The sequence below is a fragment of the Suricata suricatta genome, chromosome 12 (genome assembly GCF_006229205.1).
Source record: "Suricata suricatta isolate VVHF042 chromosome 12, meerkat_22Aug2017_6uvM2_HiC, whole genome shotgun sequence".
Lineage (NCBI taxonomy): Eukaryota > Metazoa > Chordata > Mammalia > Carnivora > Herpestidae > Suricata > Suricata suricatta.
Window position 1 is genome coordinate 82,250,668 of NC_043711.1, and position 24,077 is coordinate 82,274,744.

Sequence of the window (24,077 nt, forward strand, 5' to 3'; positions counted from 1 at the left end):
CGTGTCTAGTGAGTACAAAGAGGTTCTGGAGGAGTGTTCAGGATTTCGAAGGAAGCATGGCTGGGAGAGAGTAGTGGTGAGGTGGAGGGTGAATGGAGTGACAAGAGCACTGGACGGTTCCCCCCAGCATGGAACCAGGAGAACCAAAATGCAGGAGGAGGGAGAGGTGAGAGGGTATCCTTTGGGGAGGACTCTGAGGCTGTCAGTCATCTGAGGGGATGCCCTGGGATCACCATAGCAAGGGGGTATGGAGCCTGCCATGGCCAGGATTAAGTACTGTAATTGGCTGGAGAATCTTTGGCACTTATCTTCCTCCTTCTCTTTTTGTTTTCTGTTTGACTGCTTGGGGACCCCTGAGGTATTGCTTTCCTCTGTAGGAAGCCTGCTTTCTAACATTCCTTTCTTTACATTCTTTTCTGAATAATCCAATTATAGTCTCTCACTGTGTATATTGTTCAAGGGAGTAGAAATTATCTTCCCTGCTTTGTTTTGGTTTCTGATAATCCTATGAAGTTTGGAGTTAGTTCTCTATTTTTATCATTTTCACGTATATGGTTATAAGCTACAGTGTTCAGTGGGAAGATCAGATAGCAAATTCATGATCTGGGGTGTGTGTGTGTGTGTGTGTGTGTAAAAATCTGTATTTTACATATATATTTATGTAATATATATATATATATTTCTTAATGTCTGCCATCAAGATTAACTATTTGGCCTTGCTGTAAAATAGGAGTAATAATCATAATAAAGGTTCTGAAGTCAAACAAACTGGATTTGCATTTAGGCTCTATCACTTAACTGACTGCAATTTTGGGGAAGTTACTTAGCTTTTTAAGCCTCTGTTTGCATTCTTTTGCTATTGAAGGAGAAGGGCATGGAGATATTAAGCATCTACTATCAGGTATTGTACTACACAAGGGCCTTGCGTGTGTTGCCTTGTTTTCCTTGTAGTGGTCCAGTGAGACACAGATGTTATTATCCTTAGTTTATGCACATGGACACTGAGTCTTAGTAAGGTTAAGGGACTTGCCCATGTTTTTCCGATTAAAAGTCTTAGGAAAACCTTTTGGGAATGACTGTTAACTGTACTTTCCAAAATGGGATTTTTTTTTCGTATGGATTCTTATTCAGTTAATGTTTGCTGAACCTTTTTTAGGTAATAGGCATTATAGTTAATACCAGGATTATTTTATTTTCTTATTATCATTTTATAAATGAAAAAATTAAAGCTCAAGGCTCATCCAAGATTACCCACATTATAGATGACAGAGCTAAGATATGGACCCAAATCTGCCCGACCCCCACCTCGTGGTACCTCAGGATTACCTGACTGTGGCCCCGTTGTTTGTAGCAGTTGCTGACAAAAATGAATTTTATTTCAGCATAAGAACTTGGCTAACCCCAGGAAGTTAATTACAATGAGATTTGACCTGAATCACAAAATAATAAAAGGTACTAAAGGAGGAATAGGGGTTCCCAGGTGGCTCAGTCAGTTAAGCATCTAACTTCAGCTCAGGTCATGATCTTGTGGTTCACGAATTCGAACCCTCCGTTGGGCTCAAAGCCTGGAGCCTACTTTGGATTCTGTGTCTTCCTCTCTCTCTGCCCTCCCCTGTTTGTGCTCTTTCTCTCAAAAACAAATAAAAACATTTAAAAAATTAAATAAAAGGAGGAGTAGATTAGCAAGGGGGTCTTCCCAGCCATTATTAGCATGTTTGCTTGGCAGCTTTGCAAAGAACAGAAACAGAGCACTGTATATTCCCTGGAGGTTGGAGCCAGGAGCAGATTCATTATTTGTTTTCTTCTTGACCCTGGGAGGTAGACCAGTGGGTGTCTTGTGATTTCATAAATAGGACTGGCAAGGATAAAAGTCTCATTAGAGCTCTCTCCCAACCTTATGAGGATCTCAGGCTGTTGTTGGGGGTTCTAGTCCATTGAGATAGTTTAAAAACTTTTTTAGTAGCCAGACTTGTTCAAATAAACTCTTAGGTGTAGAAACAATGATGACAGGTCCTTGGGCAGTTTTTAAGTGACTGACCAGACCATACACATTGCTTCTTCATCATTCATTCAACTGACACGTGGGCTTGAACAACTTATCTATGCCAGGGACTGTCCCCAGAAGCTTCATTGCGCTAAGGGGATGCCGGTTACGGTACAGCTTGGTGCTTTGAGGCAGCCTTCAGCAAGGAGTGATTCAGGAGAAGTGTCCTCACTTGGCCTGGGGAGAGTGGTGTGATTAAGAAGCTGCTGCCTGGACAGCCCCGCAAGACCAGTGGGAGCAAGCCAGATGAACAGTGAGATGGGCATTGAGGCGAGCTGGAAGCCTGAAGAGGCTACAGAGAATGAAAGTCAGTATGGGGTGTTCTGGGCAGGGGAGTGGACTGTTAAAGTCTGTGTTTGGAAAGACCACTGGTTTAAAAAAAGGAGGGGCAGTTAGGGAGAAAAAGAGAAGAAGACCACTGGTGACGGGTGGAGAGGGGGCAGCTCCTACCCCTATCCACATACACTCTCTCCTCCCACTGCCTTCCCCAGTTCATAGTTCTCAACTCACCTTGTGAGCAAGTACACGATATAATCCCTTTGCCCCCAAGAACAGATACTCATCACGGGGTTCTACCCTGGACACAGGGTACCTCTTGCTCTTGGGTCCTGATTGCTCCTATTGTAGGACGGGGCCTTCCCTTGGTGTGCTGAAGGTTTAGGGCTTAGGCTGAAGATTTGTGGGCAGAGAGGCTTTTCAAGCCTTTCTGGAGGGAGAGGCTGAAGCTGTTTTCCATGTTTCAGCCTTGATCCAGGTCTGCCAGAATTGGGAGGGGTAGTAAATAGCTATGGGAGAGGAGGTAGAGTTGTTAATCAGCTAGCTCCTCAGTTAGGGAGGGTGAATGTAGAATACGACCTAAGTTCCCCCAGAGGTGTGGACGTGCGTATGTGTGTGTAAACAGGACTTCAGCTGAACTCCGACCTAATCCCCCTGACCAAGGTGGACTAGCAGGGTGCATATAGAAGAAGAAATGACCCTGTCCTCTAGAGGTGCCCTTTTGCTCCTCTCTTTTTTTGCCCTGAGATCCTCAGAACCTCTGCTGTATGCGTCTCTCCACCATGAGACAGGATCTGTGACTGGGAAGAAAAAGGAAGAGAGAGGTTCTTACTTAATTCCTGGAGTAAACAACCCAGCACAAAAGTTGCAGAAAGTAGAGAGAAGCAAGAAGAAAATATCAGTTCTGTTATTTTCTGGGAGCAGGAATATTTGTGCAGAGGCTACTGCAGGGGTAAAAGCTGGCGTGAAGGAAGTTGGGGGTAGCAGAGCTAGGAGATGGAAATAGTAAGGAAGTAGAGACTGCCAGATTTGGTAGACCATTCAACAACTCCTGATGGATCTTCATCTGGAGACCCTGGCTTTGGGAATGTCTGTCTTCCTTTTCTCAAGCTCCTTCATTTTTAATTCTTTGGGAGATCATGGACCCTTTTCAAAACCTGGTAAGTGCTGTTTCCTCCCATAACTACACTTACAATGCGTGTGAAATTTTGCAGGCTGTGGTAGGGATCCTGGACCCCCGGTTGAGAGTCCTACTCCAGCTTCTCTGCTGTTTTTCTGTACTATCTCATTTCTGGTATTGCCAGTTTGGTTTTAGTTGGGGGTGATAAAATGCCAACTCATACCGACTTACTTTGCGGAAGGAGGACTTATTGACACATATGACTGTGGGAAAGGGCAGGGCGGAGCTGATCTCTCTTTAGGCATGTTGACTCATTCTTACTGACTTCTTTATGAGCCTGGGCCAGGGCTGCCTGCTGCTCTGGCTTACAGCTTTGGATCCTGGCAGGGAAAGTGTCACTACCTCCCTCCACTCTCATTTCTCTTATCTGAAATCTCCTAGCAAATTTCAGAGGAGGAGTCTGATTGGCTGCTTGGGTTATGTACTCATGACTAGACTAATCACAGCAGTGGGGGGAGGGGGGACTCTTCTGTGACTCAGCTTGGATCATAAGCATATTCCCCTACATGGCCAGTGAGGCAAGTTTATTTGTAGAGGCTTGGAGTTTGAGGAGGTTGGTCCTCAGGAAACAATTGCCCCTGCACTTTTCTCCTCCTCCCTGGTAGAGCTCATTGCTCCTGCTCATTCATTCTTTCTCAATGCCAGCAGGGCTTCTGGGGGGCTTGTGGGGAGGAACTAGAGACCTGTGTTCTGGTCCCAGGCCCACCTTTCACCAGGGTTTCACTGAACACACACTCTGCTTGTACCTCCCTGGGGCTTAGTTTCCACCTCTGTGCAAACAAGGTTGGGTTTGTGTTTGTCCAGCCCGCCATGCTTCACGGAACACCTACTGTGTACTGAGAACACTGACTGAGGTGGAGAGGCAAGTCCCTTCCTCCCAGAGTTCCCATTCTGACAGTGTGAAGACACAGATGCATTAGGGTTCCAGGACACTGAGGTTCTATGTCCCTGTTTTTTGTGGACCCGGGCAAAACCATCTTCCCAGAAAAGCACCAGCTTCCTGTGGCTCCTCTTGCCCTCCATTCTTTGGAAGCTGCCATTTGGGCAGGGAGCTACCCACTTCATCATGGCTCTTCAATTCTAAGAAGAGAAAACACTAGTACGGTTTTCCCTCTTGCTTTGGAAAAATACTTCCTTGTGTTTTTCTGTTGGAATTTCCCCCTCCCCACTTCCCCACAATCAACTTCAGCCCCCAGACCTCTGTTGTCATCTCAGTTGCCAGGGTGCTTTTCTGCTTGTTCGGGCAGAGGGGGCTTTTGTTGGCATGAATTCAGCTGGAAGCAGGGGAAGAAAAGCCATTTGGAAAAGAAACATTTCATCCTAGCCTGGGAACGGAAACCAAGGGCAGGCTCTGCTTTTCCCTCTGTGCCAGCCAAGAAGCTGATTGCTCAAGTAAGGCGGGCTAAGAGCATACAGCCTGGGACCTGGTGGGTGGGGGGAGGGAGTGCAAGCAGTGCCTTTAGTCCACTCGTGGGACCAGCACAGCTCCAGTGCCACGCATCGCTAAGTTGTTCTTAATACATGTTTGCTGTTTAAATATAACTGTCTTAGGGCACCTGGGTGGTTCAGTTGGTTAAGCATCTGACTTCAGCTCAAGTCATGATCTCTTCATTCATGTGTTCGAGCCCCGTGTCAGGCTACATGCTGATAGCTCAGAGCCTGGAGCCTGCTTCAGAGTCTGTGTCTCCTTCTCTGCCCCTCTCCTGCTTGTGCGCTCGCTCTCGCTCACTCTCTCTCTCTCTCTCTCTCTCTCTTTCTCTCTGTCAAAAATAGACATAAATTAAAAAGAACTTTTTAAATAAAAAAATAAATATAACGGTCTTTTCATGTCTGGGGATAGAACAGAAATTGGCTGTTTTATTTAAGTTGCTTTTTGTTTGTTTTGATTACTTAGTCATGTAAGTGGTACATTATTTTAGTTATTTTTTAAAGCTTTTGACATTCCTTTAAGTTTATTTATTCTTGAGAGTGGGAGAGAGTTAGCAGGGGAGGGGCAGAGAGAGGGAGAGAAAGAATCCCAAGCAGGCCCCACACTGCCAACACGGAGCCTGATGTAGGGCTCAAACCCACAAACCATGAGATCATGACCTGAGCTGAAATCAAGAGTTGGACACATAACTGACTGAACCATCCAGGCGCCCTGGTACGTAATTTTAACAGTGCCTTCTCAGGGCACCTTTCCTGTCTCCTCTTTTCTCCCCTGAGTCTGTCACTTGTCTCTCTGAGAAATGGCATCTCCACCGCCTCGTTGCCCCAGCCAGAACTTGGGGGTTGTTCTTAACTGTGCATTTCCTCATTTCTTTCCCTATACATTCAAACAGATGATATAGGCCAAGGTCTTCCCTCTTGATACCTCTCAAGTTTATCTTCTCCTGGTCAGTCCCTCCACTGTGGCCCCTTGAAATCTAAACTCTCTGGATTATTGCAGACCACCAATCCTTTCTCCTCACAGCAGCCAGAGGGATCTTTCTGAAATGTGCATCTTATCACATCCCTGTCCTGCTTAAAATCTTTCAATGGCTTCCCTCTAATCCTGGGATAAAGTCTAGCAGCTCCATAACAAAATATATAACTTTGTTCTTGAATTTCTCTCTTGAGCTTTTATCTTTCTTTCCTTGCTCCCTTCCCCATGCCTTCCTGTTCCTCCTGCCTGGGATATATTCCTCTTGTCTATCTTTTATCATCCTTTATTTTTTTATTTATCTATTTTTTTAAGTAGGCTCCACACCCAACATCGGCTTGAATTCAAGACCCTGGGATCAAGAGTCAGATGCTCTGCTAACTGAGCCAGCCAAGTGCCCCTTTCTTATCATCCTTTAAAGTGTGTGATAACTACAAAGGTTAGATTCCCCTCCTCTGGGCTCCCATGGTGCTTTGTGTTTACCTCTGTCATTATATCACATTGTCCATCTCTTTGCTGGTTTGTGAATTCCTTCAACTTTGGGGCTGTGTCTTTTTTTGTTTCTGGTAGCAAAGTGTTACAAGCAAAGTATAACTCCTGATATAGTTAGTAGAAGGAGCATGGATTTGGATTGTTCAAGGAATTCATCAATCTGAATTTTCAAATTTATTAGCATGAAGTTGTACGTAATATTCCCTTTCCCTTTTAGCATCTGTGGAATCAGTAGTGATGTCACATCATTCCTGATATTGGCAACTTTTTTCCCCTGATCATTCTGGCTAGAAGTTCAAGTTTATTGATCAAAGAGCCAAATTTTTTTTTCAATGTTTTTTTTTTTTTTTAATGTTTTATTTATTTTTGAGACAGAGAGAGACAGAGCATGAGCGGGGAGGGGCAGAGAGAGAGGAAGACACAGAATCTGAAGCTGACTCCAGGCTCTGAGCGGTCAGCACAGAGCCTGACGCAGGGCTCGAGCCCACGAACGTGAGATCATGACCTGAGCCGAAGTTGGATGCTTAACCAACTGAGACACCTGGGCGCACCTCAATGTTTATTTTTGAGAGAGAGAGAGAGGGAGAGAGAGAGAGAGAGAGAGAGGGAGAGAACGAGTTGAGGAGGGGCAGAGAGAGAGGGAGACACAGAATCTGAAGCAGGCTCCAGGCTCTGAGCCATCAGCACAGAGCCCAGTGCGGGACTGGAACTCAGAATCTGCAAGATGATGACCTGAGATGAAGTCGGACACGTAACAGACTAAGTCAACCAGGCATCCCAAGAACAAGATTTTTATTTTATTGATTGCTATTTTATTTCATTGTTTCTGTTTTCTGTTTTACTTATTTTTTTATTTTGTTATGATTTACTGATATAATTGACTATTGGTTTCAAGTATACAACATATTTGACTTGATATATGTATATATTGCAAAATGATCAACATAAGTCTAGTTAATATATATCTGGTTTCTATTTTATTGATTTTTATTTTGACCCTTATTTCCTTTCTTCTGCATAACTTAGGCTTTATTCTTTGGTCTAAGGTGGAAGCTGAGGTCACTGATTTGAGGTCTTTCTTCTTGACTAATATGAGCATTCGTGCTATAAAATTTCCCTTAAGTATTGCTTTACGTGGCATCGCACAAATCTTGATATGTTTTCATTTTCATTTGGTTCAAAATACTATTTTAAAAAAAAATTTATTTATTGGAGCACGTGGATGGCTCAGTCAGTTAAGCGTCAGACTTCAGCTCAGGTCATGATCTCGTAGTTCCTGGGTTTGAGCCCTGTGTCAGGCTCTGTGCTGACAGCTCAGAGCCTGGAGCTGCTTCAGATACTGTGTCTCTCTCTCTCTCTACTCCTTCCCTACTCACACTCTGTCTCTCTCCCTCTCTCAAAAGTAAATAAACATTTTTTAAAAATTTAAAAAATAAAAAAATAAAAATTTATTTATTTTGAGAGTGTGTATGTGTGCGCGCGCAAGCCAGGCATGAGCAGAGACAGAGGTAGAGAGAGAGAATCCTAAGCAAGTTCTTTGCTATAAGCACAAAACCTAACGTGAGACTCAAGCCTGTGAACCATGAGATCATGACCTGAGCCAAAATCGAGAGTCGGAAACTTAACCCACTGAGCCACACAGGCACCCCTCAAAATACTTTCTAATTTCTCATATTATTTCCTTTTTGACCTGTGGGTTATTTAGCAATATGTTAGTTTTCAAATAATTGGGGAATTTTCCCGAGATCATCTGTTTTGTGATTTCTAATTTAATTTTATTGTGGTTAGAGAACATACTTTGTATGACTTGATTTTCTGATTTAACTGCTAAATCTATTGAGCTTTTAAATCCTTTTAAATCTATTGAGCCTTAAATTATGGCCCAGAATGAGGTCCATATTGGTAAATGTTCCATGTACATATGAACAGAATGAGTATTCTGCTGTTGGTGGTAAAATTTTCTGGAGATGTTAGGTCAAGTTGATTGATTTTGAGCTGTTCAAGATTTCTGTATCCTCACTGATTTCCTGTCTATTCCTTATCGGTTGTCAAAGAAGGCATTGAGGTATACCCTTGTAATTGTGGGTTTGTTTTTCCTTGTAATTCTATCCATTTTTGCTTCGTGTATTTTAAAATTCTATTATTAGGTCTATAAATCTTCTAATTTTTTTATCCTCCTGATAATTGAACTCTTCATGATTATGACATGACCTTTGTTCCTGGTAATATTCTTTGCTCTGAAATCTACTTTGGTATATTAATTAATATATCCATTCCAGCTTTCTTTTGAGTAGTGTAACATTGGTATATATCGTTTTCCATCCTTTTACTTTTTTTTTTTAATTTACATCCAAGTTAGTTCACATATAGTGCAATAATGATTTCAGGAATGGAATCCAGTGATTCATCCCAACAAGTGTCCTCCTTAATGCCCCTTGCCCATTTAGCCCATCCCCTCACCCATAACCCCTCCAACAACCCTCAGTTTGTTCTCTATATTTAAGAGTCTCTTAAGTTTTATCCCCCTCCCTGTTTTATATTATTTTTGCTTCCCTTCCATTATGTTCATCTGTTTTGTATCTTAAATTCCACATATGAGTGAAGTCATATGAAATTTGTCTTTCTCTAATTTCGATTAGCATAATGCACTCTAGTTTCATCCACATTGTTGCAAATGGCATGGTTTCATTCTTTTTGTTCGCCGAGTAATACTCCATTGTAGATATTTATACCACATCTTCTTTATCCATTCATCTGTCGATGGACATTTGAGCTCTTTCCATGTTGACTGTTGTGCTTCTATAAACATTGGAGTGCATGTGCCCTTTTGAAACAGCACACCTGTATCCTTTGGATAAATACCTAGTAGTGCAATTGCTGGGTCATAGGGTAGTTCTATTTTTAATTTTTTGAGGATCCATCCTTTTACTTTTAACCTATTTCTCATGATGTGTGAAGTGCATTTTTTGTAGCCAGCATATAGTTGGATTTTTAATCTAATCAATAACTTCTGCCTGTATTTATTTGGTTTTTTACATTAAACTTCTTTTTGTTGTCTATTTATTTTTTTAATGTTTATTTTTGAGAGAGTATGTGCATGTGCGCATGTATAAGCAGGGGAAGGGCATAGAGACCATGGGACATAGGATCTGAAGCAGGCTCTGTACTGACAGCAAACAGCCCAACATGGGGCTCAAACCCCACAAACTGTGAGATCATGACTGAGGAAATCAGTACTTAACCGACCATGGGACTCAATCCCCAAACCCTGGGATCATGACCTGAGCTGAAATCAAGAGTCAGACACTCAACTGACTGAGCCACCAGACACCCCAACTTCTGCCTTTTAATTGAGGCATTTAGAAAATTACATTTTATGTAATATATTGATTATAAATTATTGATAGGGCTAAATATAAATCTATCATCCTGCTCTTTTTTTTAAGTCACTATTTTTTTTTTTAATATTATTTATTTCTGAGTGAGAGAGACAGACAGAGTGCAAGCAGGGGAGGGACAGAGAGGGAGACACAGAATCTGAAGCAGGCTCCAGGCTCTGAGCTGTCAGCACAGAGCCCGATGAAGGGCTTGAACACACAAATCGTGAGATCATGACCTGAGCCGAAGTCAGACGCTCAACCAACTGAGCCACCCAGACGCCCCATCATCTTGCTCTTTTTAAAAATTTGTCTCATCTGTTCTTTGCTCCCATGTTTTCTCTTGATTCCATTTATCTCCTTTGTTGGCTTATTGGCTATAATTCTTTGTTATTTTTAATATTTACTTTAGAGTTTGTAATATATATCTTTGACTTATTATATTCTGCTTTCAAGTGATACTGTCACCTTACACATAGTACCTGAACCATACAGTGGTACACTGTCACTTCTCCCAGGCTTATGTGCTACTGCTGTCATATGTTTTACTTTTACATATGTTATAAACCTCACATCACATTATTATGTTTTTGTTTAAAGATATTTAAATAATTTAAAAGTGGAGTTCCTGGCTGGCTCAGTTGATGGAATGTGCAATTCTTGATCTCAGGGTTGTGGTTTGAACCCCACGTTGGGTGTAGAGACTACTTAATACAGTCATAAAATTAATTAACTTAAAAGTTTTATATGTTTATCCATGTATTTATCCTTGCTGGTGCTCCTCATACCTCTGTGTAGAGTTATATTTTCATCTGGTATCATTTTCCTTTTACCTAATTTGATCAGATGTCAAATGGAAATTTTACCTTACTGGATATTGGCTATTTCTGTATTCCTATAAATATTCTTTTTTAAATGTCTTTTTTTAAGACTCTTTTAATGTTTGTTTTTGAGAGAGAGAGAGAGAGAGAGAGAGCGCGCGATCGAGCACAAAGAAGGGGCAGAGAGAGAGAGAGGGAGAGAGAATCCCAAGCAGACTCCATCTGCACTGTCAGTGGAAAGCCCGACATGGGGCTTGAACCCTGGAACCATGAGATCATGACCTGAGCCACCCAGGCACCTCCCTCCCATAAATATTAACTAAGCTTTGTGTGGGCTTAGTTAATTTTGTTGGTAACAATTTGTGTTTTTAGGTCTTGCTTTTAAAATTTGTTTGGTGGGACCAAAAGAGTGCTATCTATTTCCTACTACTCAGACAAGACCCTTCTTTTTTATTTTTTCTTTTTAAATTTATTTTGAGAGAAAAGGGAACAGGGTAGGGGCAGAGAGAGAGAATCCCAAACAGGTTATGCATTGTCAGTGTGGAGCCCAACGTGAGACTCAAACTCATGAACCTTGAGATCATTACTTGAGCTGAAATCAAGAGTCAGAGGTTTAAATGCCACCCAGATGCCCCAAGACAAGATCCTTATCACTGGTCAGTATTTTGCTGAATACTTGAGAGGGCTCTCTGAAGATCTCCCAAGAGTTTGTGTTGTGTATTCTCTCTCTCTCTCTCCCCTCTCCCCTCTCCCCTTTCCCGTCACCCCTCTTCCCCCCTTCCAGCTTTGTCTTCTTTGGTACTCTCTCCTGCGAACACTTTGATCTCCCTAGACTCTCAGCTCTACATCAAGTTGGAAAGCCTGCCAGGCTCTGTCTGTGTTTTCTCTCCCTGCGCAGAGGCCTAGGAAACTCTCAAAGCAATAAACTAGGGCAGTTGCCACCTAGTTTATTTCCCATTTCTCGGGGATCACTGACCTTTTTTTACCTGATGCCCTGCGTCTTGAAAATCATTGTTTTTGCTTAGGTAAGAGGATAAGTTCAGTCCCTACCATTTTATCTCGTCTAAAAGTAGGAGGAATATGGATTTGAATCCTGACTCAGCTAGTTATTCACAAGCATTGATAGGTTAGCAAGTTACTTAATCTCTTCAGCCTTAAATCTCCTCATCTATAAATGGACTAATAAGACTAATTCCTTATTGTGAGGATTAAATGAAGGAATAAAATACAAGGCTCTGAACAGGTGTTGGCTCAGGTATGTGTGTAAAGAACTCAGGATCAAGGTTTGAGGTCCAGCCACCCATTTGGAATTGAGAAGAGGATAAAAAGGATCCAGAAAAACCCAAGAATAAATGATTATGGGAGCCAGGGACCCAGACTCTAGGGTATCTTTTTTTTTTTTCTTTTTAAGTTTATATTTATTTGGAAAGAGCGAGAGAGTGGGTAAGGGGCAGAGAGGAAGGGAGAGAAAATCTCAAGCAGGCTCTGCACTGTCAGCACAGAGCTAGAAGTGGATCTCGAACTTGTGAACCATAAGATCATGACCTGAGCCAAAATCAAGAGTCAGATGCTTAATTGACTGATCCACCCAGGTGTCCCTCTAGGGTGTATTCTAAGACTGACAGGAGAGAGGCATTTCAGAGCGAGGAGGTCAACAGTGCCAGAATTTGTAAAGAAATTGCGTGTGAGGCTTCTGGTTTTATATCCTAACTGTAATTACCTTTTCTCCCTGAATGGCATATATGAATGACATTTGTGGCTAGTGTTGGGTATGAATGCTGGCTTTCTCTCCCCAGCTGGAGCAGGCTGAGTTCAGAGGCCAGAAGGAGTCTCTGATTTTTCTAACACAGTTTGTGAAACCAGTTAAAGGGGATACTGCTAATTTTATTGGACAGGAAAAACTTAATGATGCAGAATTCTAAGGAAATGGAGTGTATTGATGTTAATTACATTTTCAAGATCACATAAGGTCAATCAGAAAAAGCCTTTGTATTTGTTTTAATCAGTTACTGGAAATTTCAGAACTATATAGGTTCATATATTGTTAGAGCTGGAGGAACACCTTAGAAGGAGCATCTAATCCGTCTTTCTTATGTCCTTGATGAGTCTGAGCCCTAAAAGGGGCAGTGCTCAGGGACATAATTTGATCATGACAGATTTAGATCTAGAAGCTAGATCCAGGATCACAGGACTCATGTTCCAGGTTCTGTCTAGAACATAAGTCTCCCCAAGAGTAGTGGAAAGAGCACTCTCTGGGGACAGGGAACCTGACTTGGATTCTTCCTTAGCCATTACCTCTAACTCTGTGACTTTGAACAAGTTGTGGAACCTTTGGTTGCCTGTCCTTAATTTGGGAACAACCTTAACTGCCTGAAGGTAAGGGATTTTTACAGATAACTTGTGACTGTTTCCTCCAGACCTAATACTAATGTCTAGTGTTATGGGGTGGTCAGGACATGTCGATGAGTAACATGGCCATGTATATGTCAGTAGAAAGTGGTGGGCACTGAGGTGAACTAAACAGTATGTGCCCTTTCTAAATGGATAGCTGCTACTTAGTTGTGCTGGATTGTTGCCAGAAAATTGGCATTATCGAATGGAAGCCAAAAATCTGGATATTTGTGAGAATATGTAACATTCAAATTTATGTATTAAGACATGGGACAACCAGGACATATCTATGGGCTGCATGGGTGCTCAGTTTCAGTTTCTGACAGCTGTTTAAATGAAATTCTGTGCCCTGGCCAGCATACAAGAAAGAACCTTGGCCTAGGATCCCAAAGCACAGGCTGTCTGACAGTGGCCCTCAATGACTAACGGCAGATCATTTTCCTTCCTGGGATCCCAGTACCCCCATCTGGCCCTGAGTTACCCTTGTCACAGCGTTACTCCCTGGCTGCCTGCTGTCTGGGAAGTGAAATGCTGCTTCTTCCTGCCTGAATTGAACCCAGCTGCAGCAGAGCACTGGGAAGCCATCAACTGCCCTTTTCGGAACAAGAAAAGGCAGCCACACAGACCTTTGCACTGTTCCCCTGGGTGGACTTTCCTTAGCCATTTTTTCTTCTTCCTTATGGCCTAGGCCACTCCCACTGGCCTAGTCTGGAACAGTCTATTGCTTACTCTGGGTCTCTGCTACTTCCCCTCATATGTAATCACAAGGCGAGGTCCTAGGCTCACTGTCACTTAAACAGGCCCCTGAATCCTGGTTTTAAATTTCTAGGCAATGGGGCACCTGGGTGGCTCAGTTGGTTAAGCATCCGATTTCAGCCCAAGTCATGATCTCATGGTTTGTGGGTTCGAGCCCTATGTTGGGCTCTCTGCTGACAGCTCAAAGCCTAGAGCCTGCTTCAGATTCTGTCTCCCTCTCTCTGTGCCCCTCTCCTATTTGCACTCTGTCTCTCTCTCTCAAAAATAAATAAGCATTAAAAAAAAAATGTAAAGTTCTAGGCATCATGGGGTGCTGTGGGGTTTTAAGTTTGAGCCTCATGTTGGGTATAGAAATGACTGTGCCGGGGTGCCTGGGTGGCTCAGTCAGTTAAGCCTCTGACTTCGACTGAGGTCATGATCTCACGTTTGTGGGTTCGAGCCCCGCATCGGGCTCTGTGCTGACAGCTCAGAGCCTGAAGCCTGCTTCGGATTCTGTGTCTCCCTTTCTCTCTGCCCCTCCCCGCTCATGCTCTGAATCTCTCTGTCTCAAAAATAAATAAAACATTAAAAAAAATTTTTTTAAAGAAATGACTGCTCCTCCTCTGCTCATGTTCTGTCTGTCTGTCTGTCTGTCTCTCTCTCTCTCTCTCGCTCTCAAATATAAGTACACATTTAAAACAATTTTTTGTAATTACTTGAATAAAATCTTTAAAAAATACAAATAAAGTTCTAGGCACTCCAATGGGAGTTAAAACAGAAAACAAAAGGGGCGCCTTGGTGGCTCAGTCAGTTAAGCCTCCGGCTTCAGCTCAGGTCAGATCTCACGTTCGTGGGTTCGAGCCCCGCATCGGGCTCTGTGCTGACAGCTAGCTCAGAGCCTGGAGCCTGCTTCCAGTTCTGTGTCTCCTTCTCTCTCTGCCCCTCCCCCTCTCATGCTCTGTCTCTCTCAGTATCAAAAGTAAATAAAACAAAAAAAAAAAAAAAAAAAAGAGAAAAAAAACCAGAAAACAAAAAAAGGTAAGCAAGTGACGAAGGTTTAAGAAACTTTACCAAGTTCTTGTAGCTATGGTCCCTAGGTCTTCTAGAATATAGAGGGAAGGTCATTTAGGTTCTGGAGAAAAGATCCAGAGGACATTATGGGGTGAGAGGACAGAGGGCAGAGCCCACTGGCCTCAGAAAAATGACAGGGTGAAATTGGGCACTATGGAATACTCCCATCTTCCTTGTGTCAATGCTATTAGGGGCACAGAGATGTAGGTCCCACTCTTGAGTAGCATGTGGTCTATGGTAGACACTGGGCGAGCACGAGGGAAGAAGATATTCTTTTTTTCTTTATGTTTATTTATTTTTGAGACAGAGAGAGCACATGTGAGTAGGGGAGGGGCAGAGAGAGAGGGAGACAGAGGATCCAAAGCAGACTCCATGCTGGCAGCAGAGAGCCCAATGTGGGGCTCAAAGTCACGAACTGTGAGACCATGACCTAACTGAAGTCAGATGCTCAACCAACTGAGCCACCCAGGCACCCTGGAGAAGATATTCTTTAAAACAAAAAACTACACATTACAGTGTTCAGAATTGTCAACTTAAATGCAGAGGAGCTAATAAAATGGTGGGATTTTAGCACATGTACCTTTAACCAATTTAAAAACCACTAGGAAAAAAATTTGTCTTTTCAGCCAAAGGCTTTTACTGCCTACCCCCATGGATTACCAATTAGTCAAGTGTTTCTGGGCTGACTGAGCTGCCTCTGGATGCTTTTGGTGCCAGACTGCTTACTAGCTTGTGGAATCTGTTGGGTGGAGAAGGCTTAGGAGGCTCTCAGATCCCCAGACTCAGGCAAACGCAGGCCACCCGCCTTCTCAGTGCAGGGTAGATAGATGTTCTCCGTGGAGTAAGAACACACTCTGCAGATAGGCAGCCTGGCGTTGATCCCAGGCCTCTCAGTGTCTAGCCATATGACGTGGGCAAGTGTTAAACTCTTTGAGCCTCAATATTCATATCTGTCAATGGGGCAATGACAGTACCTACTTTAAGGGTTCGTAGGAGGATCCAGTGAACGTGTAAAGCACCAGTCATGGTACCTGGCACCCAGGAAGCCGCTTACACATGTTAGCTGCTGCTCCATGTTATATTTTTCTCACTACGCCACAGCTGCATACCCGTTCTTGGAGAGAGACCCTGGGCTAAGGGGAGAACAGAGAAAAGAAGACAGAGATTCCCTAGAGAGAATGTCCGGCGCAGGCAAGAAAAGAGAGGAGAAGGTTAAAGAAATGGGCAAGATGGAGAGAATGCTCACATTTATTGAATATTTTCAGAGAGATTATCTTTCTCGTTCATCTTTGCGGTAGTGATATCACTCCAATTTTCCATTTGATGAAGAGGTGAAATAACTTGAAAGGTGAAATTACTTACTGCAGGCCAGTGTCAGAGCCAGGATTCTGACACCAAGCCTCACACTCTTTTCTTTGTGCTCCAGTGCCACTACGCATTGGACCCAGGACCAAGGATGATGAAGCTTATGTTAGCTAAGTAATCAAGGTGGTTAATTTTTTTTCCCCCAAGCTATCCTTTTTTTGAGGGGAGGGTGGTGTGTGGTGATAGTAGTGATTCTCTTTCTGTTAAAACAGACTGAGAATTTTTTTTTAATTTTTTTTTTTTACTGTCTTTATTTTTATTTTTTTTTTTAGAGAGAGAGAGACAGCATGAGCAGGGGAAGGTCAGAGAGAGAGGGAGACACAGAATCTGAAGCAGGCTCCAGGCTCTGAGCTAGCAGTCAGCGCAGAGCCTGATGTGGGGCTCGAACCCACGAACTGTGAGATCATGACCTGAGCTGAAGCCGGACGCTTAACCAACTGAGCCACCCAGGCGCCCCGGCTCTGAGAATTTCTGCAGTTTATAATAATACTGATGACCACTTACTAAGTACTTGGCATGTCTGGCCCTGTGCCAGGTGCTTCACATACATATCTCATTTTAATCCTCACAGTAAGTCTATGAGATGAGTATTATTATCTGAGAATTAGTGAAGTTCAGTAATGTTCAGGGTTTACTCGAGAGTGAAACTGAAACTCCCAGCTGAACAGCTGGACTGTCTGACTGACCATGTTAACTTGACACGACCCGGCATTTCCTAAGCTTGTCTGAAGGTGTCTTATCCTGCCTTTATCTGACCTTCACAGAGCAGGTTTTCTATGTGCTGTTTAAATGATTTGGAACAATTTGATATTCTGTTAGATTGTTGATTGAGGGACTTATTTCTTTCATCTTTGTCCCCATTAAACAGAGAAGGGGCTTCTTTCTTTCTCTCTAGCATTTTTCCTTGCAGTGAGTACTGTACTCCTGTGTGTTTGCTGATGAAGTCAGCAGGGTTTCAGACTCCACTTTCCTGGTCATACACAAGTACTTATTTTACCATCTCTAAATGGAGCGCATTAGCTCCAGGCCACGAAGGGCAAATTAGGGGAACAGGGAGATCTATCAGAGAAGAAGGCTGCTCTGAAAAATGCCCTCGGTACCTCTCGCCTGTACTCTGTAGCCATGTGAGCATAAATACAGCATTCCAAGGCTTTTGCAGGATGAGTCCCTCTTTTTCACAGGTGAGCCTGAGATATTGAATGATGATGGACACAAAACAGCCTCTGTCTGGGCTTAAAAGCACATTTGGGTTTCTGAGACCTTTCTGTAGCCCCTAGAGACCCAGGCTATTGCTATTCCTGCCACTTCTATACAGGATAGAGAAATGAGAGCCCAGCCCTGCCCCTATTCTGCAACTGTGGACAGGATCCACAGCATCCATGTGGGGAAAGTATTCTGGAACCAGGCGCCTGGTACCTGGTACCAGGCAGATGGTACACTTCTTTTCCATTAATTCTCTACACCCAACATAGGGCTCAAACTCACAACCCTGAGAGCAAGAGTCGTGTGCTCTACCAACTGAGCCAACCAGGCGCCCCCAGCATGAGCTTTTACATGGGGTTTGCAAAGGGCAGAGTTTGGAAATTGGATGAAAGAGTATTAGGAGATTGTTTTCCTTATGGTGGGGGAACTGCTGGTTTACTTGTAGCAACTCGATTTGGAGATAAGAGAGTTGAGGTGATAGAGCCCTGGCTGCAGACCTGGGTTCTAGTTCTTTCTTTAATTCCCTATATGATCTTGACAAACTGTGTCCCCTTTTCTGGGCATCATTTTTTCTCAGTTCTCTAATGAGACAGGTTGGACATCAGTATTTCTGTGAGGCCTTCAAGTGCACAACCCTCCCCCTTTTGATGCCAAAGTTGTAACTCATGTGGTCAGGTCTGGTGGGACATCTGAGGCCATGGGGTGCAGGATGCTTACTAATAACCACCCCTGCAGTAGGATGGCTTTCTTTGACATTGGTGATCAACTTGATTGTTTTGACTTTGGGTCTTTTCTTGCCCACATACACAGGGCAGAATACAGGTAACCCCAGCAGTGACTAGGGCTTAGAGGCCAGGTATGGTTTTCTTGGCTGAGGGTACCCTGACAACTGCGACTTTACTCCTGGGCGTGATGAGCAGGGAGCATCTGAACGATTGCTGGAGGCAGGCAAAGCAGGGCTCCCTCACCTTCACTCAGCTGCCTGCCTACCAGTAGCCCTGCCATGATTAGATTGCTGAGTGTTCTTCAGAATTCCCACTTAGTGTTGCATCTGGGGTAAGTGACCTCTGGAATGTGTTTGTGTTTGCTGTGTAGTTCATGCTGAGAGTGGGAAAGGAACGGCACTCTCCTTCGTCCCTCCTAGTCCCTGTATCTTCTGCTAGATGCATTCAGATGTAGACTCTTGTGTCTTTGAAAGGACTCTAGGCACCATCATTCATTCATTCAGTGAGAGGTTATTACTGGGCCCTCCTTCCGGCCAATGCCTAAATCTCTCTGTAGTAGTCATTAGCGTTCGGTTATGACTTTTTAGCATCTGTTGAGATGCCCTGGGCTCATGGCCCCTATATTGCATGCCCCCAGGTCAGAGCAGGCAACCTTGCCCTCCTTAGCAACTCGTCAAAGAGAAGTCAGATCTGCCTTTGCCTAAGAGAAAGGAGCCTCCTATCTTGTTGTAATGAACTGATGGTTCTCTGAAAATGGTTTCTGTACTGTCACTAACAGGTGCCTTACAGAAGGAGTTTCCAGTCCTGGGTGAATGCCTTTTCAACTGGTCTCTGTGTCATAGGGTATCTCTTCTGTATTTTTCCTCCAAATAGCTGTTTATAAGTGTCTAATGAAACAACTGTCTGGAGACCAATGTTTATTTCAACATGGTTGGAGTTGTTTTTGCTTCAGCTTTCAGAGCGAATAAAGCTGGTTATTAGATTCTGTAATTGCTGCTGTAATTACTCTCTTGGAACCGGCAAAGGCATAATTAAATATGGAGATTCCAAGGACTATTTTTTTTCCATTTAAAAGGAACCTCTTTAACTTCTGTTGGCCTGAGTTAGATTTCAGTTGTTCATTGTGTTGTTTTTTTAATTTTTTTAAATTTTAAGTAGGCTTCACACCCAGTATGGGGCTTGAACTCACAATCTTGAGATCGAGAATCATATTCTCTACTGACTGAGCCAGTCAGGTGCCCCTAGATTTCAGTTGTTAAAGCCGCTGTGTTTATGAATGAGGCTGGCAGAAAAGATATTTCTTTTAGACACCTCTTTGATTATTTGGTTTAAATAAACTCCTTGTTAACCCACTACTTTTTTTCCCATTTCCCCCCTAGTTTTATGGAGATATAATTGACATAACACTGTATTCATTTTAGGTACCCACCATAATGATCTGATATGTGTGTATGTGTGTGTGTGTGTGCGTGTGCACGCGTGTATTGCAAACTGATTACCCCCATAAGTTTAGTTAATATCCATCACCTCACAGGTGTTTTTTTGTTTTCCTTGTAATAAGAACCCAGTACTTGTTTTTTGTTTTGTTTTTTTTTTTAAACCCAACCATCAGGAATTTGGAGACATATAATGTAGCACAGTAAGAGCCAGCTGATATTTATGTAAAACATTGGGTTTGGCCCTTTAAACTTTGGCTATTTATAGAAGTAATTTTGGGGGTACCTGAGTGGCTCAGTTAGTTAAGCCTACAACTCTTGATTCTGGCTCAGGTCATGATCTCACCGTTTGTGAGATCAGGCCCCAGGTTGGGCTCTGTGGTGACATTGCAAAACATGCTTGGGATTCTCCCTCCCTCTCTTTCTGCCTCTTACCAGCTCATGCATGTGCATTCTCTCTTTCTCTCTCTCTCTCCAAATGAACATTTGGGGGTAAAGGAGAAAAAAGTAAATTTCTGTGGTCAGAAATAAGGTTAGGATGGATGATATTTTACTTTTAAGTGTAACTATGCAGGAAGAATGGCACTTTGCTCCTTCAGTTTGCCCTAAGTTACACGTCACCACTCTGCCACACTGTTGCTAAGATACAGAGTGGTTTAAGTGCTGTGAGTATTTGTGTTTACACATCTGTAGCCCAAATGGTGACCCCCATGTCTAGTTTCAAGATTACTTTACCCATGAACCATATATGAAGGGAGAAAATGAATTTAGTCCCCCTTCTCATTGAAGATTTTAACTGGTTGAAAGGTACACAGAGGAGTTAGATTGGGGTAAATAAATCAACTGTCCCTGACAGATACCATCCTGTAGAGTTTGCTGCATGGAGAGGAAGAAACAGTGTGAACGCTGCAGGCAGAGCAGGGAAGCCCGGAGAGCCAGGCTTTGCTCAGGCTCTCATCCAGTCTCAGAGAGGACATGCTCTTCGGTGAGAAGGGAGGGAAGGGCAGGTGCTTGTAGAAGTTCCTGCAGGAGGAATGCAGGGTGAGAATCTTGCCAAATGGTCATTTTAGCTACTGTTTCAATGAGACATGATCATTTCTCCTTTGAGTCAGAGTACACAAGAGAGAAGATGTGGGTGCATCACACATGAGGGACCCTGCATAAAATATATGAGAAATTTAAATACAGATGAAATTAGAGAGTCAGTTTAATACATATGAAACACTTACTGTGTACCAGTACTGTGCGGGATGTTGGTTTGTAAATATGAAAAATCTAAACATTTCATTCATGGGTGGGCCCTTGCTTACCTCCCTGGTATGTTTGGGTATTTGCTTCCAGATCGTTTGTTGAGAGAATTTTAGAAGTTGGGTGGAGATCAGAGAAATGTAAGATTGGCATAGAAGGAGTCACTGCCAACTGAAAATCTGTTAGAGAAAAAGTTAAAGCAATTCTAAATCTGTGATGTTAATAGGGAAAGAATTTGATTTTAAAAAGTAGAATGTGAGGGTGGGTGGTGCCTCGGTCACTCAGTAGGTTAAGCATCTGATTTTGGCTTAGGTCATGATCTTGTGATTCATGAGTTCAAGCCCTGTGTTGGGCTCTGTGTTGACAGCTCAGAGCCTGGAGCCTGCTTTGGATTCTGTGTCTCCCTCTCTGTCTGCTCTTCCCCTGCTCATGCTCTGTCTCTCTCTGTCTCTCAAAAATAAATAAATGAGAAACCTAATGGAGGACCATGGGAAGGGGAAGGGGGAAAGAGAGTTGGGGAGAGAGAGGGACGAAAAACCTGAGAGACTATTGAATACTGAAAATGAACCAAGGGTTGAAGGGGGAGGGGGCGGGCGAAGGGAGGTGGTGGTGATGGAGGAGGGCACTTGTGGGGAAGAGCACTGGGTGTTGTATGGAAACCAGTTTGACAATAAACTTTTTTAAAAAAGAATTAAAAATAAATAAATAAATAAATAAATAAATAAATAAATAAATATTAAAAAATAAAAATGAGAATGTATGGGGAACTTGGTGCTAAACCATTCATGGACAACCTGCTTCTTTCTGGGCTGGGGCTTTGTACATAGCAGAGCAGCTCCCTCACTGCCATCCATTGAGAGTCACCCTTCAACACAAGAGTTCATTAAAAAGAAAAGAAAAAAAATTTTTAAACTGAAAAGAGAACAAAACAAAAAATCAGAATGTAGCTGACTGTAAAATCAAGGCTTCTGCTACACTCAGGACACTGAAAGGCAAGACAGATGTGTCATCTCATTGTTCATTCTTAAGAATTGTCCCAGTGTCACTTGCTGTCATTCTGAGCTTGTGTGGGAAGAGCAGAGGCTTTGGGGTTTATGCAGACCAGTGGTTGAGTCTTCCCCTCCGCACATAACATCAGCATGACTTGGATGAGTCGCTTCACCTTTCCCAGTCCCAGTCTCTTTGTTAGTGTGGCTCTGGGATTTCTGTTCCATGACCGGGTGCAGGAAGGTTAAGTAAGAAGGTGAACAGGACCGCCACAGCCATCTTGCTTGCTTACCACACAGCAGGCAGTCACTTACTCGTCAACATGGCACACAAGTTTTTATAGGCTGGGCTATTCTATGGATGGTGGGGATGACTGAGGTGGACCTAGAAAATAGGCATCTGTGGGACATTGGTCTGAGAAGGCTTGAGAATCTTTGTTGATTAGGATGCGTCTGAGTTTCAGTGGAAAGGGAGCATGGCGCCAAGGAAGGCACAAGGAAGCAACCCCAGGCCCTGAGCACTTATAGACCAGGAGATCTTCTTGGCCATGATGTTCAGGGGCAGAGGGCTCCCAGAACGTGACCTGTCGTGAGAATCCCAGTCCCTTGCAGGGTCTTAGGGGCTACATTAAATCACATGGAAGCTTTGTCTTCTAGGTACAGGTAGCTGTTGAGGGTTTTTACGCAAAGGAGTGACATGGGGTGATTTGCACTCCCGCTTCTGTGTTTCCATGGTCTCCCTGACACTCTTTGCTGGACTAGATGACTCCAGGGCAGGGTCCAGCCTTTTTCATTAAACGCCAGGCATAACAGAATGGCAAAGCATGGACTTTGGAGTTCCACACTTAGCTTAATCTCTTATGCCACTTACACCAGGTAACCTGAGTTACATAATCTCTTTGAACCTCAGTTTCCTGATCTGCTGAAAAGGGTGGTCGTTTCTACCTTAAAAGGTTGCCATTTTGTGAGGTCCTTATATAGCATGTATGACTTAGTATTAGCAGCTGAAGGTGTTCATTCAGGAAGGAGTCTTGGGGACCCCTGGGTATGACTGGAGATTGGATTTCTTGAAGTCCTAGGCCGTTCACACAGGAATCAAGGGAAATAGAAGGTTGAATGGCTTGTTAGCTTTTTTAAAAAAATGTTTTATTTATTTTAGAGAGCGCATACAAGCAGAGGAGGGGCAGAGAGAAAGGGAGACACAGAATCCAAAGCAGGCTCCAGGCTCTGAGCTGTCAGCAGAGTCCGACACAGGGCTTGAACTCATGAACCATGAGATCATGATCTAAGCTGAAGTTGGATGTTTAACCAACTGAGCCACCCAGGCACCCTGCTTGTCAGCTTTTAAGTAGGCACATTTCATTGTTCTTCAGATTTTTTGCCATTTCTCACTAGCCTGCTTTATCCTTTGGCTAATGGTTTTGTTTGCTGCTTTTAGAGGAAGTATGGACTGCTTGGGTGCAGGCCAAGGCCATTTTCCCTTGGCAAATGGTTTTCAAGATGAAATCCTAGGCTGACAGGGAGCATGAGTGAAAGGAGTGTGGGACCTATTCATGTGACGTGTGGAGAAACCACAGCCCTGTAGGGGGGACAGTTGCATGTCTCTGAGGGCCCACTGGAGATAGTTGTGTCTGGACATGGGGGAGCACGTGTATGGGTGCATATGTGTTTAAGGCTAGTGCTGTCCAGGCCAAGGCAGGGCTGGGCAGCTTCCTTGTTTAAGTCTGTGCTGAACCTTCTTTCTGGCTTTGATAACCATCTAAGATGTATACTAAAGATACTCTCTGGTGGAAAGGGGGGAGAGAGTAAGGGAAACGAAACCTGGGTTGAGATTAGGGAGATGTGCTTTTGGCTCCTGTTCTGCTGCAAATTCACCTTGATCAGATTGTTTGCGCTGGCTGGATCCAGGAACAAATGATCTCTATAGCCTTAACATGCCAGGGAGCATAGATGGACAATGACATTGACCTGACCAAATGGTCAGACTCTAGATTTGTCCCTGATAGAGAGTTCTGTCTTTCTTTCAGTTGTGTTGTATTTCCTACGATAGAGAATGCTATCGTAACCATCTTTAGGCATGAGGATTTTGCTTTTGTTGAATACATTTCCAAAAGGAAATTACTGGGTCATAGGGCAGGAACATCATTGTGGCTGTTGCTAGGGGTTGCCATGTTGCTTTTCAGTAGCAGTGTATCATTTTACAGCTCTGTATGAGAGAGGAGTTTAACCCCATCTGATGTTGTATTTAATATAGTAATTATTTATTGTTTTTAGAATTTAGTTAGCATAAAATGATACCTTAAAGCTGCTTTATAATAATTAGAGG

The 24,077-nt window shown here is 43.2% G+C and overlaps 1 protein-coding gene across 1 annotated transcript in view; it reads left to right on the top strand.

Annotated features, from left to right (window-relative positions):
• The window catches only part of CHMP4B (charged multivesicular body protein 4B), a 53,179-nt gene that overhangs the window by 23,528 nt on the left and 5,574 nt on the right, over positions 1-24,077 (top strand). The gene's annotated exons all lie outside the window — the stretch shown is intronic.